This window comes from Fukomys damarensis, unplaced genomic scaffold, assembly GCF_012274545.1.
Source record: "Fukomys damarensis isolate Sample0158 unplaced genomic scaffold, DMR_v1.0_HiC HiC_scaffold_31, whole genome shotgun sequence".
In the NCBI taxonomy this organism is placed as follows: domain Eukaryota; kingdom Metazoa; phylum Chordata; class Mammalia; order Rodentia; family Bathyergidae; genus Fukomys; species Fukomys damarensis.
This window is the reverse complement of record NW_022900943.1, coordinates 4,959,424-4,978,051: the sequence shown is the minus strand read 5'-3', so window position 1 is coordinate 4,978,051 and position 18,628 is coordinate 4,959,424. Positions and strand designations below refer to the sequence as shown.

Here is an 18,628-nt window from a genome sequence, read left to right as displayed (position 1 = left end):
ATAATTTATCTCTGGATAATTTATATGAAATAATGTATTTGAAAAAGCCAAGCATGAAATGACAGAATCAGTAACTATTAACTGAACCTGAATCTTGAACAGTGCTAAAATTATTATTGCCCATGTACTGCCTTAGGGTATCATATCATAATAAATTTTTTTATATCATAGTAATTTGACAAGGCCAAATTTCAGTTCATACTGAGGGATAAGGGCCAAGGATTTAGCTCAGTGGTTTGGTGGCCTGCCTCACAAGCGCAAAGACCCAAGTTCGATCCCTGGTACCAAAAAAAAAAAAAAAAAAAAAAACCCAAAACTGAGGGATAAGAACTATGGATCATAAACTTAAGACATATTTATAGGAACCTGGCTAGAATTCTGAGCTCTAGCAGTAAAGATAGGGATTTCTAAACACGGCCATATACCTGGGACTCTGCATTTCTAGCAAGCATTTCAGGCCAGTTCGATGCACACAATCTAAGGCCTGGTCTGTACTTGGGCAAACATGAAACCAAAAGCAGCTGCAAACTTTAATCAGAAAAAAATTTAGACAAAGAGATTAATAGCTCCACAGAAAACTTAAGTCTTAAAATATGGAGAGCTAGAGGTAGGAAATAGATGGGAAGGAGGTGGGAAAGTTTTCAGTAATCCCACAAATGACCAGTTTTGGGATGTGTTGGCATGCAGGGACTGGCCCTCTGTGCTGTGGGTTCCGAGTGGCTTAAGAATGTTTCTAATTGTTCTGATATTAAAAGAGCCTGAAATGTATTTCCCCCTCCCCCGTGCCACCACTACCACAGACAGGCCTTAGAGCAACGTTCATTTCAAAACCAAATCTAACTCATATGTCTGTGTAACTTAGACTTGAGTCAGAAATGTTTTTTCATGTTAGTTTATAAGCAAAAGAAAACCTTTACCATGAAGACAGCCAAGAGAAATTTCTCTCTACCTCTGGAAAATATATTTAAACAAACACTGACTATTGAAGAATACAGTTTGAAAATAGGGGAAAGTGGGAAAAGGGAGGTAGGAATTCAAAACCAACTGAGAGGAAGGATTTTTCTAGCTGTGCTTGCTGGTGTATGCCTATAATTCAGCTACTTGGGAAGCTGAGGCAGAAAGCTAACAGGCAATTTAACAAGATTCCATCTCAAAATAAAAATAGAAAGGGACTAGAGATGTAACTCAGTGTGAGGCCCTGGGTTCAATCCCCACTACTGCAGAAAGAAGCAGGAGGAAAAGCAGTGGGGAGAAGGAAGATTTTTGTATTGATGCTTAATGTCTACCTCAGTTCAAACTGAATATTTGACAGCTTTGATCTTAATTTACTGCTCTCTTGTGACCATCCATTGTGGGCATATGAAAGAGTACAGTATAGCCATAAGTAAGTTAGTTGTGATACCTCATCATCATGGTTGGACTGCTTTAAACTATTTTTAAAATAAACTTTTTCGTGCAAAGGACTAGCTTCTAATCACTACCGAGTTACAAAGCTTTTATGTTTACTTCTTGAAAATGGGCCAAATGCATTAGAGCAGTAAGTTGGGAAGCTGTAGTGTCCTGAATGTTTGGTTGTGCTCCGAAGTCTGTCTATTTGGAGATTTCCTCACTAGAGTGAGAGAAAAAGGGAATGAAAGAGAGTGAGGAGAGGTGCACCAGAGCAGACAAATACTGGATGTAATAATGGCTGGTAATTTCTGTTTGGTGACAACCACACATCCAAGAAATTCAGAAACCTCTAAGAAAGATAAATATAAGGAAAACATGACACATGACATCAGCACCAAACTGCTGAAAACCAAAGATAAAAAGGAATAAAGAGCATCTCAAATTATAAGTACTGTATGTAGGTAAGTGTAAAAGATCAGAATTTATTTTTTCCTAATCATACTAAAAATGTAACTGCTTGATGGGTAGGGGAAGAACAAAAAGGGAAAAGAAAAAAATGTGAGAGAATGAAAAGATGAAAATAAAGTGTTTGTAGATGGGGAGGGGAGGAGGGGGTGAGGGGAGGGCAGAGGTAAGGGGAAAAATGACATTCAAGACTTGCCATGTAGAGGTACATGATCCCAACAATGAATGTAACTGTACTGTATCCCTAAAATGTACCAATAAACTCAATAAAATTAATAAATAAAAAAAATGTAACTGCTTAAAACTAAATAAATCGCATTATGTGGATTATAAGTATAAGTAAGAGACAACAGCAAAAAGGATCAAAGAGGAGCATGTTATAATACTAAACATTTCTTAAATTTATAGGAAGTGGCACAATTTTAATCTTAAATATACCTTAGATGCAGTCTATAATCTGTAGAATCACCAGTATAAAAATCTACAAGGAAATATAGTTTAAAAGACCACAGAAGGTTTAAGATGGAATATTACAGTTTTTAGAAAAGAAGGAATAGATGAACAAAATGAGTAAGACAAACTGAAGGCAAATGTCAGACAATGGACTTAATCTCTATCATACTGATGAGATATAAACAATGAAGACTGCACCTACAAAGCAGTAATAGTAAGACCATATAAAAGAGCAAAGACCAGGCCAGGGATTTCGCCCAGTGGTTACGCCATTTACCTCACAAGCACAAGGCCTGATTTCGATCCCAGATACCAAAAAAAAATGCAAAGACCAACGGTATGCTCATGAAGAGGTATAATACTTAAAGTATAATGATAAATACATTGCTATTGAGAAATACGGAAAAATACATAATGCAAACAATAAACTTAAGAATACCAGTGTGACTATGTTAATATCAAAGCAGCAAGATTTCACCACAGATGAGAGACCTTTCATAATATTTAATGAAAGTGGTCAACAAAGGCAAAACAATCAAAAGTGTGTATGCATCTGATAACAGAGACAAAATGTATGTAATAGAAAATGAAAGAATTCGAGGAAGAAACAGGAAAAGTTTTAATCATCTTAAAAATGTAACTCTCCTCTCAAGGCAAATTGATAGAACAAGTCAACAAAAACGCAAAGTCTTAGCTGATCTGAAAAAACTATCAACTTCCTCACACCACTGCCACCTGTAGAACACTCTACCCACTAGCATCAGAACAGATTCTTCACAAGTCCCTGGCGAAGCTTCACCACCAATGTTTTTAATAACTCGTCAGTAAATTTCAAAAGAATGAAATGTTCAAGTGCAAGTCCTCTGACCACAGCAGAGTTAAATTAGAAAATAAAGGTGGTTTTTCTTCTGTTTTCCTTCCCACGGAGTGTTTTGTGTGTTTGTGATCGGGCTCTTGTTCTTTATCAGAAAGTGAACCAGGAAGAGAAAAGGGTCATCCTGGTTTACAGGTGGCTCTGTGGAATAGTCCGGTACCAACTCAGAGTGCACCGCATCAGAGGTGGCCCTGAAGGATAGAGCAGAGGGCGCCGCCTTCAAAAGGACACACCTGAGAAGAGTTCATATGCGTCCACTTTGCCGGGTAGAGAGTAGGTCTAAGGTAGGTTCTGTACCAATTTATAAGGAATCTCCTTATTTAGCTAACTAGCTAGGGAGAGAAGATTTGGAAGATGGACGCCTCAGAAGGCATCAAAAGTGGAAGTCTTGCTCAGTGCAATCTCTGCGCTGTGCTTGGGCTCCATCAACCTCTCCTAGAGCTGGAAAGTGCAGTGGCCCCTGGGCAGACGTGGCTCTCACTCCTTCCTTTCCTTCTCAAGAACCACAGTCCTGAACTGCCTCTAGGGCCAAGCCTACAAGAGGTGTCCATATATCCATCCAGACCTACAGTCATTTAGAATGAGAAGAAAAGTCTGGTGTGAGTCATTTCATCACAGTGAGAGGCAGAACATTTTCCTCACAGTGTTAATAGTAGGTAACTGAAGGCATGATCCACTTGGCCAGCAAGAGTAAAGCAGTTAAATTATACTAAGGAGAGATTAAAATTCTATCAGGGAGAAATTGTGCAGAAAAATCCTTATAAACTATTTCAAAGTTCAAAAAAAAAAGATTACTACATGGATATTTGTTTGTTATTGAGGACACTAAGACATGGGGGGAACAGGAGGAGGATGAAGGGAAAAAGATAGGGGAGAGGAAGGAGGGGGAAGAAGAAGGGAAAGAGGAGAAGGAGGAACAGGAGTAGGGGGCAGAGGAAGAGAGCCCAGAGGAGGGGAGGGAAGGGAAGAGGAGGGGAGAAGAAGGAAGGGGAGAAGAAGGAAGGGGAGGTCAAGGGAGGGGAGGCCAGGAGAGGCTGATTCTGATCAGAGAAAACACCTGCTTAGAGGCACTGGCAGCTGGACTCTGTGGAGCACTGCACAAAAACCAACAGAGCTAAAGCAAAGGTGCTAATGAGTGCACAACATCTTCTGGAGAAGCTACTAGAAATAAGATCAATTTTCTATTAGCCTTAAAAGAGAAGGAAGTTCTAGCACATACTAAAACATGGATGAACCCTAAGAACCTGTGCTAAGTGACATATGCCAACCACATACACACCACACACATACACACAGTATGTTTCACTTACATGAGTTACTTCAAGCAGTCAAAATTATGGAGACAGGAAGTACAATGGTGGCAACCTGGGGTTGGGGGTGTAAGGGCATGTAAGGAGCTACTTCAGAAGCTACATACAAATATTAAAGATAGGTCTTCAAATCACAAATATGTCTATGCAATAAAACAAATAAACCAGGTATTTATTATTTTATTATTCCTCATTATCTAAATGGTGGATGTTTTTATATATATATTCACCTCAGTTATACTAAGTTTTTAATATATGGCATGACTACAGTAGGCTCGATTGGGTTTGCTGACCCATTTGGCAAAATCTATCACTATAATCAATAGCTCACATATCCACCTTATAGAAATCAAAAATGGATAATTTAGAAAATGCATATAAGCAAAAGAAGAAAAAATGAAAATTACCATCAATAAATATCTTTTAATATCAATAAGTTATGCTGGGGATTTAGCTCAGTGGTTCCACCGTCTTACTCACAATGCGGAGTTCGATCCCCGGTACCAAAAAAAAAAAAAAAAAAAAAAAAAACCAATGGTGAGCCTTATCAGTTATTCTACTATCACTTTACTTACTCCACTTAAGCTATTAAAATGTGCCTAACTATGATTCAAAGGCAGACTATAATGTTTAATGATCCATGGATAGCTGCAAAACTTAAAACTGTTGCATTTAATTACTGCCAAAAGATATACTTTTAAGAACAGAAATAAAATTCACAGGGAAAAAAAGCAACCTTACTTCTCAGTACCTAAGCAGAACAATTTGCCTTACTCACACTAACTTCCTATTTCCAACACAGGAAATCCTGTTACAGAAATGTCACTAAGAAATTGAAGGGTAAAAAATTTAAATGTATGGCAAAAGCTGTATGCTGTTTCCATATTCAAGCAGATAATTAAGTGTCGACTGCTTGCACAAACTAAGTCCCATATAAATATTTGTTGGCTGATAAGTGAATGGCTGAGGAAGTCAAGAAGGAAAACTATGACCTCTTTTTGGCTGCACAGCTTGTAAAATTCAAGGGAAAAGGAAAAGAAAGAGTATTGTGCCAGTGTTTCTCTTCAGACCTATGGGAAGTCAATGCAAGGGAAACTGTCTATCTATAGATAGAGAGTGTTAAAAGATAGATAGATAGATAGATAGATAGATAGATAGATAGATAGATAGATAGATAGATGTATCTATAGTGTATCTTAAAATAGTGCTTTGAATATTTTAAAATATCATTTTCTTAATTACAAGATAACAATATCAATAATGAGCCTGCCAAGAGTTGAAAGCAAGACAAGGAATAGGTGCAAGGGAAGTGTATGGTAATGATGGTGCCTCTTGTGGCAGAGCATCTTTGGAACTCACTGCTATCGAACCAATGTTGACAGGTTGTTCATGCTGTTTAGAGCAGAGTCAGATGGAGTGAAAGGAGGGTCTTGATACTCTACACAGGGGTTCATAGCCAGGGCTGTATGATTCTCAAATAATACAGTCATGAACTCTATGTTTGGGAGTTGTTTTGTTGTGGGAAAGAGAGACAGCTCAGTGTTACAGCCAAATGTTACAGCTCTGCATTACAGCTACAGAAATTTGAAGACGTGAGAATCTGAAAGTCCTTCAAAGAGGTGGAGAAAAACCAAACTTTATTAAGTTGGCTGGCCCAGAGGAGTTTAAGCACTCCAAATTCTGAGCCCCGAAGAGAAATGGGAGCAGCCTTATACAGAACTCCACAAGGTGCAGGGTGAGCTCACCTACCTGGACAGCATACTCATTGAAGTGGGTGGGCAGAGTTAACAGAATATCCTTGAAACCTTAGATAGAAACATTGTTCAGCACTATAATTACCTTGGTTTTTTTGGTTTTTTGGGGTTTTTTTTTTTTTTTTTTTTTTTTTTGGTACCTGGGATCTAACTCAGGTCCTTGTGCTTGTGAGGCAGGTAGCAGAGCCACTGAGCTAAATCCCCGGCCCTATAATTACCTTGTTTGAAAAGAACACTCTGATACACTGGGCAGGAACATCCTGCAGCACAAAACAGTATTTCTTTAACAGAATATTCTATGGTAAAAACATGGGGGAAAGGCCTGCCCTATTGTACATTATTTCCTTATCTGTTTCAGAACTTAATCATTCCAATCTACCCAACTGAAGAATCTGCTCAGTGCAATGGCTACAGGTGGGTTGGTACTCATGGAAATCTCTGGCAGAGAAAAGTGTACTAGGATTAGCAAAATGGAATATGGAGATACCTCAAACACACATTTGTTGCAGGAAAGGCCTTGAGATAAAGGAGAAATGACCATGTCTAAGTGGTAAAAGGTTGTCTAATGAAGTCTAAATAGACATAAGTCACCTCGGTGGACGACCAAGACCCTCAGATTCATCCCTTTCTAAAAAGTTGTTTCTTTCTTGTATACTTGCTATGTGACTTACCTCCCCACTGGATAAATATTACCTACGTAACTACATTTATAATCTTATTGATCATATCTGTAACCCACATTGTACCCACATGGCTGTGCCCTATAAAATTTCCCCTGAGAAGTGGGGTCCTCAGCAACTCTTGCCTCTCAGGATCTGTATCTTTCCCCCTCGATAAATATTTCCTACTCTTAACCTCTGTAGTTCCTTAGAATTCATTCTTCAATTTTGAGAAACACAAACTCAACATATCAGACATCTTACGTGTTGGGAGTTATACCATTTGCAGGTCCTATATCTTTTCCTATATCAACAGTTCATAAGAAAGGTTTTTAGATTGAGAACGTATCTAGCCTTGAGAGAAAGCTAATGATAGTGATCTTTAAGATGATTTTTTTTTTCCTCTCGGGGTACGACCAGTTTTCTAAATACCCACAAATGCCACAAAACAGAAAATTGTAAGTGATAAGGCATGTTATCGTTTTTCATTTTATTTAAATTAGAAAGAAATAAATGCCCTAAAGGGGAAAAGAAAATAACACACTGAGCTCCCAAAGGAATATGGGTAAACTCATTCTTGGAGTTGTTTGAAAACTGAATAGATTTCTTTGAAAACTGAACAGATTTAAGTATAAAGGAAAGAATGGCTGGATGACCTCCCCAAGACCCCAGCAAACTCCTTCAACCTCTCAGTGACTTTCATAGGCCTAGAAAGAATTCAGGAAGTTCAAGGCCTTCAGAGGTCAAAGCTAAGGAGTCAAGAATTCTATAGCATTGCCAAGAATCCAAGTTCATTAATGAATTTTAAGGATGGGTGAGCAACTTAATGAAGGACAGAGAAAGAATATGTTTCAGTAAAAACTCAAGCTTTTCCAACACATTTTTTTAGGATTTAAATTTGGGATTTGATTCTAACCTACCTACAGTTCAGTGAATTAACTTGTTACTGCTGCATGTTTGCTGGCACAAGGCACAGCACTTCTAGTTTACAGACAAAGGACTTTATTTCTTATGGCACAGCTAGCAGCCTGAGCTGCCTCTCACTGTAGGAAAGGAACCAGGACTCATCTTACAGCAAATAATAAGCAAGCTGCTCTTTTAGAGAGAGGCATTATTTCATCCCTTGAGTTTGTCCTGCAAAAACAGCTTTGAGAAATGGCCTGGGTATAAAGTAACAGTGGCCTTGCACTCTTGGCATATGCAGCAAAAAAAAAAAATGTAGGAGTGCAAGACACCTGTGAAACACTGTGCCTCCCGTGACTGTCTCACTGTCTCATTCTCTTGCCTCATTCTTCTTCCTCTCCTGAAACTAAGGAGAAACAGAAATTCCAGTGAATCAGCTCAGACCCTTCCCACACCATACTCCATCACATCTTTAAGTTGTATGGCTTGAAAAAAAAAAATACCCAACTCCGGAGTTCTTGCACTGTATCTGATTCTGTTGCCTACTGTCTTCCATAAGCAAACAGGAGGCAAGTTGCCTGCTTTTCCTTCTCTTGGCTTGCTTGAAGACTGGCTGCCCACACTTTTAATCTGCTCCCCACTTAGTATTTCAGCTCTGCCTGCTGTCTCAACAACACTAGAAATATTTTACAATACTCTATACACAGATCCCCAAAAAGATTTAGTTTCTTAGTTCTGCCACTCATGTAGGCCTTTAATCCATGGGTGTTTCTGAGAAAGATAAATCTCAACCTACAGAAAAACTATCTGGTTTAAGTAATAATTACTAATAATTACTGGGATCCTATGAGGTACTACCAGAAAATTCCTTCTACAGCATCTTAATCACTATTTGTGATGGTTGATTAGTTGTGACAACTTGAGTAAGGGAAGCTCAACTAAATTGGTGTGGAAGGCCTACCCTAGGGCAGCTCTTTGCCTGGATGGTATAGAGGGAAAATGAAGAAAAATGGATCTGCTTCTGTTCCTTTGGAAGAGCTCCAGTCTTCACCTTCACTTTGGACATCATCTCCTGGGTTCCAGTGCAGACACTTCCCGCACAGATACTCCAGCCTTCTGGCATAGACTCTTCAGCCGTCCTGATTTGGACTCATACAATGCAGTGAGCTCCAGACCTTCTGTACTCATCCACATCCGACTGTGCATGGCCAGTGTATGCCAATCTTGTAAATTCGTATACATTTGTGTATCTTGTATTACATGTTTCACTAGTATACACTGACTGATACACTATTTATTACCCATAAGGTAGGAGTTAGTCCCATTTATTTCAAGTAGGAAAACAGACTCAGTCAAGTAAGTATTCTACCAAAATCTCAGTCACTGGAAAAAGTCAGCAACATATAAACACAGACCCATGTGACCTACTGTACTTTACCATGTTTATTCAAACATACTGTGGGGATTCATAAGAAGTGACTTACAAACACTCCCTCTTGTTCTGAACAATGTTATTACATGCTCAAGGTCATGCAAATATGAATGCCAAGTCTAGTGCAAACTGACCACTCGCCCAAAGGAAGAAATTCTGCATTCTTACCCCTGCCACACACACACTTTTGAATCAGTTTTGCATCCAAATAAATTACACTCTCTGTTAAGTAATTGTTGGGTTTTTTTTTTTTTATAGACAAAGTTCTATGTTCTCTACTATGTCACAATGAGAGGCTGAAAAATCAACTAGAGATGTCACCGAAGAAGGACATCAATCATTTCCAAGGCTTCTGGTCTGGCTCACATGCAATTAAACAAAATCAGCTCAAGGATAAATTGAGGCATCTGGGTTGATGATCATGAAGCTATATTCAGCATTTAGGCAGAAACAGAGCCAAGTTCCCTTGGAGCTTACAGAAGTTTCTGCCCAGAAGTAATCCACAAAGAAGCAGCTCAAGGGTCTGCTGAACTAAGTTCAAAACTCTTCAGAAGGACCAAGCTCGCTGGGCCTAGCTGTTGGTATATTATGGAAATATACAAGTGCACAGATTTTTCAGTAGACTTGCAAAGTTTGTTGGGTTGCAAAGCTTGGGCCTGGCCTATAGTTTTGACCAGATAGTATCATTGCTCCGGAAGGTAAGCTCCATAAGCACACAGAATGCCTCTGTCCCTACCCCTAATATGCTGAGCATATGTTGGGGTTGTAACCAACATTTACTGAACAGTACTTTTCTCTGAGCCTCAGTTCCTGGAGGACACCTGCCTCAGAAATCACTGTACAAATGTAATGAGACACTACCTGAAAACCTCCTGGAAGAGGGCTCAACTTACCAGATTCCTCATAGTCGCTAGACTCCCTTCATTCCTCTATAGACTGATACAGGGTACTGAGGGGGTATGAATACCCACAGAACTCTCCCTGCCCTCTCCAACCTTACTCCTAAATTGGACAAGGTAGCAGAAATCACTTATTAAGGCACAAGAAATGGGGTGAGGGCTTTCTTGTTCAAACCCAAACTAGAGTATGAAAATAATGTTTTAAAGACTAGGCTTTTTTAAACAGGCGATCTGAGAAGTAAAAGGGTCTTTTTATTTTATCAATTTGCCCCTGACTCAGGCCATAGATGGTTCTGGTTCTTCTGTAGAGTCAACGCTGGCCTAATACATCCCATTTTCTTCCAGGTTTGACTTCACATGAGCAGTTCCGAGAAGCCATAACCAATGATGTTCACACCTTGGCTCAGGTAAAATTCCCACATGCCAGCTATCGTGCCAACCTGTTTTTGTTCACCCAGGAAAATGTAACAACAGTAAGTGCATGTCATTACAGAGAAAATTTTGAATTCATCCTCTTTTGATTAGACAGTGAATCATTTGCAAGCTTGACTGCTTTAACTACTACTGGTGTTACTCTGAAACTACTGACAGCCCAGCCACGGTTGACAGCTCAACTCACACAGCACAGCAGGGACACATGCCATTAAGACGACTGACATCTTCAGAGCGCAACCAATAAAAACTTCCTGACTAGATCACTTTTGGCTTCAGCAACTTTAGGTTGATCTAGATAAAGTACCAAGAAACTATAACAGCTTTTTAAAGTTGTGGGGCCCTCTGAACTTTGCTAAGAGTTTTATTCTATAGGCTTATTATAAGGACACACATGCGCACACCCCACACTGTCTTGTGTGATACTCACATTTGAAAGAGATGTTTTATCACATACGCTTAACATCACTGCCAGCCAGCTTGTGCAATGCCTGCAGGGAGGACAAGCTCAGGGAAGGCCCTCTTGCTCAGTGTTTTGAAGAAAGTTTCTCTCTTCTAAGTGACTTGAATCGGCAGCTACCAAAGGGGTGCCATGTCTCTATTTTCACCCTCTCTCAATATCAAGCGCTCTTCGATCACTCCAGTTTTAATGTTCCTTGACTACACTCATTATTTGTAGACCATGTGCAGGTGGGGAGAAGAATGAATTTTCTCCTTTCTTATGCCATGATTACCATTCCGGGGAGAGAAATCACCCATGCCGGGGGAGGGGGGGATTTGAGGGACTTGTGCTGCTGCTTAGCAGATCCTACCCAGCGTCAGCAGGTACAAGGGCTCTGTTTGCTTGGTCTCCTGTAATCATCACCGGAGTCCTCCCAGTGTTTCCTTGCAGACAAGGAAATGGATGTGCAGAGGGTAGAGCTGTTTCGCTTAGAGACCCAGCATCAGGCTCCGGAGCCCAGGGTCTGCCCATGACTATGGCTATGATGCTTATCTGTAAGAGAAGGCAGCCTCAGCATTCTCTAGAACATGAAGTTTTACAGCAAGGAGGTCATCTGTCCATTTGTTCTTTCTGTTCAGGCTCAAGCAAACAAATACAAACTTAAATTATGTGGTAAGAAAAGTTGGTTCAATAAGTCGATGATGATCCACTGAAACAGAGAGTGGGAGCCCCAGGGCCCCAAGGTCAACGGCAACTGGCTTAAGTAGCTTATGGAAACGAGAAACCTCTCAAGGTTGGTGGACCTAAAGGGAAATTTTCATTAAAGAATTTTTTTTCTTGGTACCGGGTATCAAACTCAGGACCTTGTGCTTACAAGGCAGGCATGGTGCCACTGAGCTAAATCCGCAGGCCAAAGAATTTCTAATTTCAAAGATTTCATAAAATATTTTTCTGTATCAGATCCTGCAAAAGCTTTGCATTAGGTAATAGAATTCGAATCAGAAACTAGTGAAGGGCAACTGCTTCCTTGAAAAATAAACATTCTCCTCAAACTACTTGAAAAACTACAAACAGTAAAACTCAAATTCAGAACTAGCAGCAGAACAGCACTTTAATCTATGGGCAATTAAAAACTGCGTGGGTGGGAAAGGGGAGAAGAAAGGGGAAATAATAAGAGGCAAAGCGGGCAGTGGTGGGGCAGGGGGAGCAAAGAGAATCATTTGTGTGGTGTTAGTGAGATCTGAAATGTCCCCCAAAAGTCTCGCATGCTCTGAGGTGGGGCTTTTGGAAGGTGACTGAATCTGTAGCACAGCAGTCACCAGTACCTCAGTCTGTTACTGACAGATGAGTCAGACAGAAAAATAGAGAGTCAGATAGGGCTAGGTCCTCGAGAGAGGCAGGACAAAGGTGAAACACTCCACAGACGCACCGGAGACACAACTGTTGGAGGCTGGACCTGAGGATAAAGATTAGAAGACCAGACCTGTATACCTCAAAGGACAAACTGGGCCTAACGAACTCTGGGTAGAAACTGGCCACCCCGGTGGGTAACCAGAGAGCTCTGGACCCACCACTTCTTAAGAGAATCCATGTTCTTTCCATCCACGCTTGTTACATGACTTATTTCCCAACTGCACCACCATCACCTGAGTGACTACACTTGTAACCTTACTGGATGGTCACAGCTCTGGCTCACGTTGTACCCATGTGGGCTTTACCCTATAAACTCCTCTGTAAAGCAGGGTTCACTTGGGTTCCCCTCCTGCCTCTAAAGAGCTGTCCTATTAATAAATGCCTTCCTACTCTTAACCTCTGTAGTTCCTAGAATTCATTCTTTAATATTTAGAGAACATAAGCTCGGCGTATCATACAGCTGACAGGTTGGGAGATAAAACGTGTCACATTTCATCTCCTGGATCAAGTCCATTGATGAGCACATAGTGGAATGTGCTGTCAGGAGGTGCATCACTGAGGGAGTACCTTGGGAGGGTGCATGTCTCGCTCTGCTTGCTCCCCCCACTTCCTGGCTGCCCCATGAGTTGAGCTGTTTTCCTCAGCCACACCCTCTACTATGCATCTGTCTTGAAGCCAGGTGACTTCTCTCTTTTAAATTGTGCGTCAGGTACTTTGTCTCAGCGACAAAAAGTTAAGTGATGGGGGGGCACAAAGAAAGGAAAGATGAGAAAGAAGGGGAGGGGAGAGGACGGGGGAAAGGAAGGGATGAAGAAAGGAAGAAGACTGTAAAGGTATGAAAGTAAAGAAAACAGGAGGAAAACAGAAGGGAAGAACAGAAGAAAGAGCTGAGAGGCAAATAAAATAAGAAAAGATGAAGGAGAGGAAAGCCTAGGAAGGTTACTCTTGCTGTCCACCTTGGCTGTCGAGTACACTTTAGGGCACGGTATCGATGGGTTGTTTCCTTCAGCAATGCCTAAGTAACTGTGTGAGCATGGTTCACAGGTCTTCTATGTGTCTCGCCAAATATGAACAGTCTTGCTATCAATGGTATACAACAGTAGTTACTGGGAAAAATTATTTTGGGGGGATTATTTTCCAGGCCATTCTGAAGGTAGCCAGGAACTATTGCTCTCACACTGAATGAAACTGAAATGAAAAACAAATTGATCCCCATGGGGGAAGTTACTTTAATACTCTCTAAGGAAGTGGGCTGATCTATACTGTTAGCATTTCAATGCAAAGAGAAGAAATAATAAAACCTATATTCAAGTATATTATGGTGATTTGTTCTCAATGGAGAAATAGCTCTCCTTGGTGTGCTCTCAATTTCTTCGCTGTGTGGAGCAATCCTTGGCTACGTCTGTTCCTCAAGTCTGTCAGGGGCTCTCCCTGCTAATGAGTAAGCTCTCCTGGCCAGTCCCATCACCACCTTAAAGAAGTTTTCTGAGGTGTACACCCCCTCATAATAATACATGAATGGTTCTCCTAGACTTTCACACAAGCTGCAGAAATTCAGTAATAGTAGCACATTTTTCACATTAAGTTGAAGTCTTCCCAGATTCCCTAAGCCTCCACAGGCAACTTTACAGCTTTGTGTAACACAAAATGGAATTTTGAAAGCAGAGTGAAACTGGTGCTGGAATAGTCAGGAAGTCACCAGATGTTGCTGTTGCAGAGAATACAAAATACTTTCTTCTAAATGTGCATGTGATTAGATCTTGGGGAACTACTCTATCATTATAGTAATGGGGAACTTTTTTCCTTACAAAGTTGCATTTTTCCCACTCAAAGTCTCTTTTGACTAAATGAATTTCATATGTGTAATCAAAACATTATGCATGTCATTGTACTTGAAGTTAATTTGAGCAATTTTTGTTAAAATTTACCCACATGGCAAAACACTCTTTGAAAATAATTTCATGAAAGGGACCTTTAGAAGTTATTATTTTAAACATAACCATGTATCTTAGCTTCAGCACTGTTTTGTTTTGGTTTGGTTTGGTTTGGTTTGGTTTTGGATGAAATGGATGTAACATGTTTTTACATCAGTGTACGCATTACAGTTTTTGTTCTTGAGCAGTGACTAGAAAGTTTTATACTACTCTGCAAAAGAAATGTATAACTGCTTAGAAGTAAAAAGAATTTTTCTAAAACTATGATTAATAGTGAAAATTTGAAAATAACTTCAATAATATTCATTCATGCATTTAAGCAGTGTCTGCTGAGGACTTACTTGCGTTAACCTTGTTCTAGGCACAGGGAAACCTCACTCCATAATGGAACAGTTTCCCTCTCACAGAGCTCATGTTTTATAAAAACAGAAAATTTGTTACATAAATGACATTGTATTCTAACAACGAAATAGTGCAGGTCCTACAGACTATGTGATATTTATTTTTAAAATGATATTTACAGAACAGTAAATGAAGAGAGGTTACAAAGAGGACTTTTGTGTGATAATTTTTATTTAAAATGTGCATGGTGATACAAGGGGTAACAATTATTGAAGGGCATTATTCTAAGCACTTCACATAAATTATTTCATTTTATCCTCATTACAACTATCTAGACCATGGGGTTAATGTTATTAACTCCATCTTTAGGTGATAGGAAGGGAATGGAGGCACAAAGATGAATAATCTTGCCAAAAGTCACATAGCTTGTTAGTAAAAGATCTGGATTCAGATCCAGGTAGTTCGGCTCTGGAGATGTGCAGCTGATCACCATGACACTGTGTCATGTGTGGGATTATGACATGGACATCTCTAGATGGGTACCCCATTGTTTCCCCCAGAGTCCCTTCAGGATGACATTTTACACAATAGGATCATCAAAACTAGTGAATAATATCATACCATACTATTAGCTAACCCATCAATCTATTCATATTGTACCAGTTTATTCATTAGTTAGTAGGCCTTTTCTATTCTAAGATATAATCCAAGATCCTACATTTCGTTTATTTTCATGTCTCCTTGTCTCCAATATGTGATAATTCTCAGTATCTCCTTATCATTAAGACCTCAACATCTGTGAAGAGCATTGTTTAGTTATTTTTGCAGGATGTCCCTTAGTTTGAGTTTGCCTGAGGTTTGGTTGTGTCTAGACCAGACTGAGATTATGTATTTGGGGTTATAATAGCATAGAAGTGAAGTTCCTTTCTCAGAGTATCATATTAGCATGATATTGATGTGTTACTACTACTTGGATCACTTGGTTAAAATGTTATTGGATTTTCCCACTACAAACTTACTGTTCTTTCTATTGTAGTCCTCTATTAAGTATTTTTACAAGAGATGCTTCGAGACCAAGCAAATATCTTCACTGTCCTCAAATTTTCAGCCACTAATTTTCCATCCACTGGTAGATCTTGCTTAAAGTAATTATCACTGTGGTACCCTAACAATAATTTTATATCTTCATTTCTTTTATATATATTCATTAATCACAATTGCTGTGTAAAGAAAAGCTAGCTCTTCTTCCCTATGTTCATTTTTTCAATTTTTATTTACACCAATGGGTACTCATAGATATTTGCTTTTTAGGGTTCTAATTCAATAATGTTATTTATTTTGATGCTCAAATTGTTCCACCTTTGGCCACTAGGAGCTCATTGAGATTGGCTCCTATGTTCCTTTCATTCCCTTTCTTCCTCCTTCCCTCCTTCTTTCTTTTCTTCCTTCCCTAGAACTTTTTACTTTCTGGCATGAGATGCTCCAAGTTCATCTCCTATTTTCTTTGCACCAGTCCTAGATTCATTCACTTCTCCAGAAGCTGATTCTTGTCACAGAAAAATGGCATTTAGACAGCAAGATCTGTTAATTATGTGACTCATCGTGTTGCTTCTAGGCCTTCCGGCAGGGTGGGAGGGAAAGTATGATATCTAGGAGTAAGACTGTTGCATGATATGGTAAGTCTATGTTTAACTATATAAGAGATTGCCAGTTTTTCATAATGATTATACCATTTTGTTGTTTTGTTTGAAATATTATAGTTTACTGGGATGTAAACAGTAGGGCTATAATGCCTCTAGATGTTTTAGAAGAGAATGCATTTCTATAATTACACCATTTTGTACTGCAATAGTAATATATTGTTTTAATAGCCACAAAAATCTTGTAAATGAGTACTGATGGGCAGAGACTATGTTTACAGACATCACAAAATTTTAAACTGGCTTAGTAGGAGAGTTTAGAAAAGTGTGGAGAAGCACCCTAAAGAAAGCCTGAAATGCAGTTAACAAAGCCTAATGAGAAATTCTGGCCAGAGCCCCAAGACCAGAAGGCTGACAGGAATGTGAACAGTAAAGACCAGGCTAATGAGGTTTCAAGTGGGAAGAGGAACTCTAATGGGAATTTTACTCAAGCCCCTATACGTATCATCCTCACAAAAAAAAATGTCTAGATTTTTTTTCCAGGCACTGAAACCTTGCATGAGGCTCAATTTAAAGGCTGTAGACTAATTGATTTGGCAGAGTTAATTTCAAGCAGCCCAACATTTAGGCTTTGACATGGACACTACTAGCTTCTTTTAACAAGATTTATGGTGAGAATCTAGGAGCAAAAACCAGAGAAGAAAAAAAAATCCACTAGCTCAATAATAAATGGGCAAATGAATTGAGAAGAAACTTCTCAAAACAAAAAGTACAAGTAGATAAATATGTATATGAAAAAAGTTCAATATCTTTAGCCATCATGAGGATGCAGATCAAAACTATGTTGAGATTCTATCTCATTCCAATCAAAATGGCTATCATCAGGAACACAAAAAAATCATTACTAGTGAGGACATGGGGTGGAGAGAATACTTCTACACTGCTAGTAGGAATATAAATTGGTAAAGCTACTATGGAAATCAAGATGGCGATTCCTCAAAAAGTGAAACTAGAGCTACATTTGATGCAGTTATATAACTCCTTGGTATATACCCAAAGGGAATGAAGCTAGTATGCTATACCGATACCTGCATACCCATGATTGTTGTGATACAATTCACCATAATCAAGATATGGAAACAGCCTAGGTACCTAACAACAGCTAAATATAATATATATATTTATATACATATACTATATAATATGTATATAAAGTGCTCTTTTATCAGCAGCAAATGGTCTCCTTGCAATAAATTCAGACTGGTCTTACAGAAGTTAGAAAGGTACAGCTCAATGTTTGATAAGTGGCTGAATCACGTCTGTCTGCCAATTCTGAAATGTTTTGTGGGGACAATGTCAATTCCAGAAACCTGATGGTCATATAAGCCCCCCCACTGCTGACAGTTTAGTTATGAAATAAAAATACTGACTCTCCAGCCCGAGTATGGCACTGCCAATAGAGCAGAGCTAGAGAAAGATCAACTAGTGTCTGGATATAGATTTTGAAAGTAAAAACCACTGAGAATAACAATGAATTCCTAGAAAAATTCTAAAATTGACCACTATTCAGAATTTAGGAAAATTTGGAAAAGAAAACAGCATCACTAGCAGTCACTATAGGTTCATAAAAACAAGTCACACCAGATTATCCTCTTTTACTTTTGTCAAGAGGGTCCCAGGATTCATAGAACAAGAAAATGCCACTGATGAACTCAATCTGGATCTCACTGAGCTATTTCATGTCTCTTTTTATATCTGTGGCTGTAGCAATTCTAACCATTGGCCTACTAAAGCACTTACACGTTATTACGTGTGTGCTTTGGTATACAGGAACGCTCAGTATCATCTTTATCTCTTTTCCACAATGTCTGCATGTAGTAGATACTCACTAAATGTCTGCTGAATTGATGGATAAATGATGCTATGATTTTTTTGGTGATACTAGTAAACATTTCAACGAAAGACAGTTTTCAGAGAAAAGATTCTGAAAGCAAATGTGAGCAAGAGGCTCTGATTTCCTTCAGAGAGGATTAGGAAATAGCTTTTCCTTTCAACTTCTAGGTCTGTTGGGGTTTACAAAAAAAAAAAAAAAACACACCAAGAGTTCCATTAGATTCCATCTAATTAAGAGAAAATATTTTGTATTTATTTTATTAGCAAAATTAAATTTCTAGTGATTATTACAGATCTCATTTTTAAAATATGAAGAGGGGAAAAACTATCCATGTCTACCCACAAATATTACCTCCATACTCCTTTTCCCAGTCCTAAACCTAAGTGGCCTTAA

At 39.1% G+C, this 18,628-nt stretch overlaps 1 long non-coding RNA gene across 1 annotated transcript; it reads left to right on the top strand.

Annotated features, from left to right (window-relative positions):
* Positions 1–9,543: 9,543 nt before the first annotated feature.
* LOC104866763 lies at positions 9,544–10,826 on the top strand. Its single transcript, XR_781538.2, has 3 exons — positions 9,544–9,937; positions 10,484–10,545; positions 10,664–10,826. It is a non-coding gene; the product is annotated as an uncharacterized LOC104866763 (long non-coding RNA).
* Positions 10,827–18,628: the final 7,802 nt, after the last annotated feature.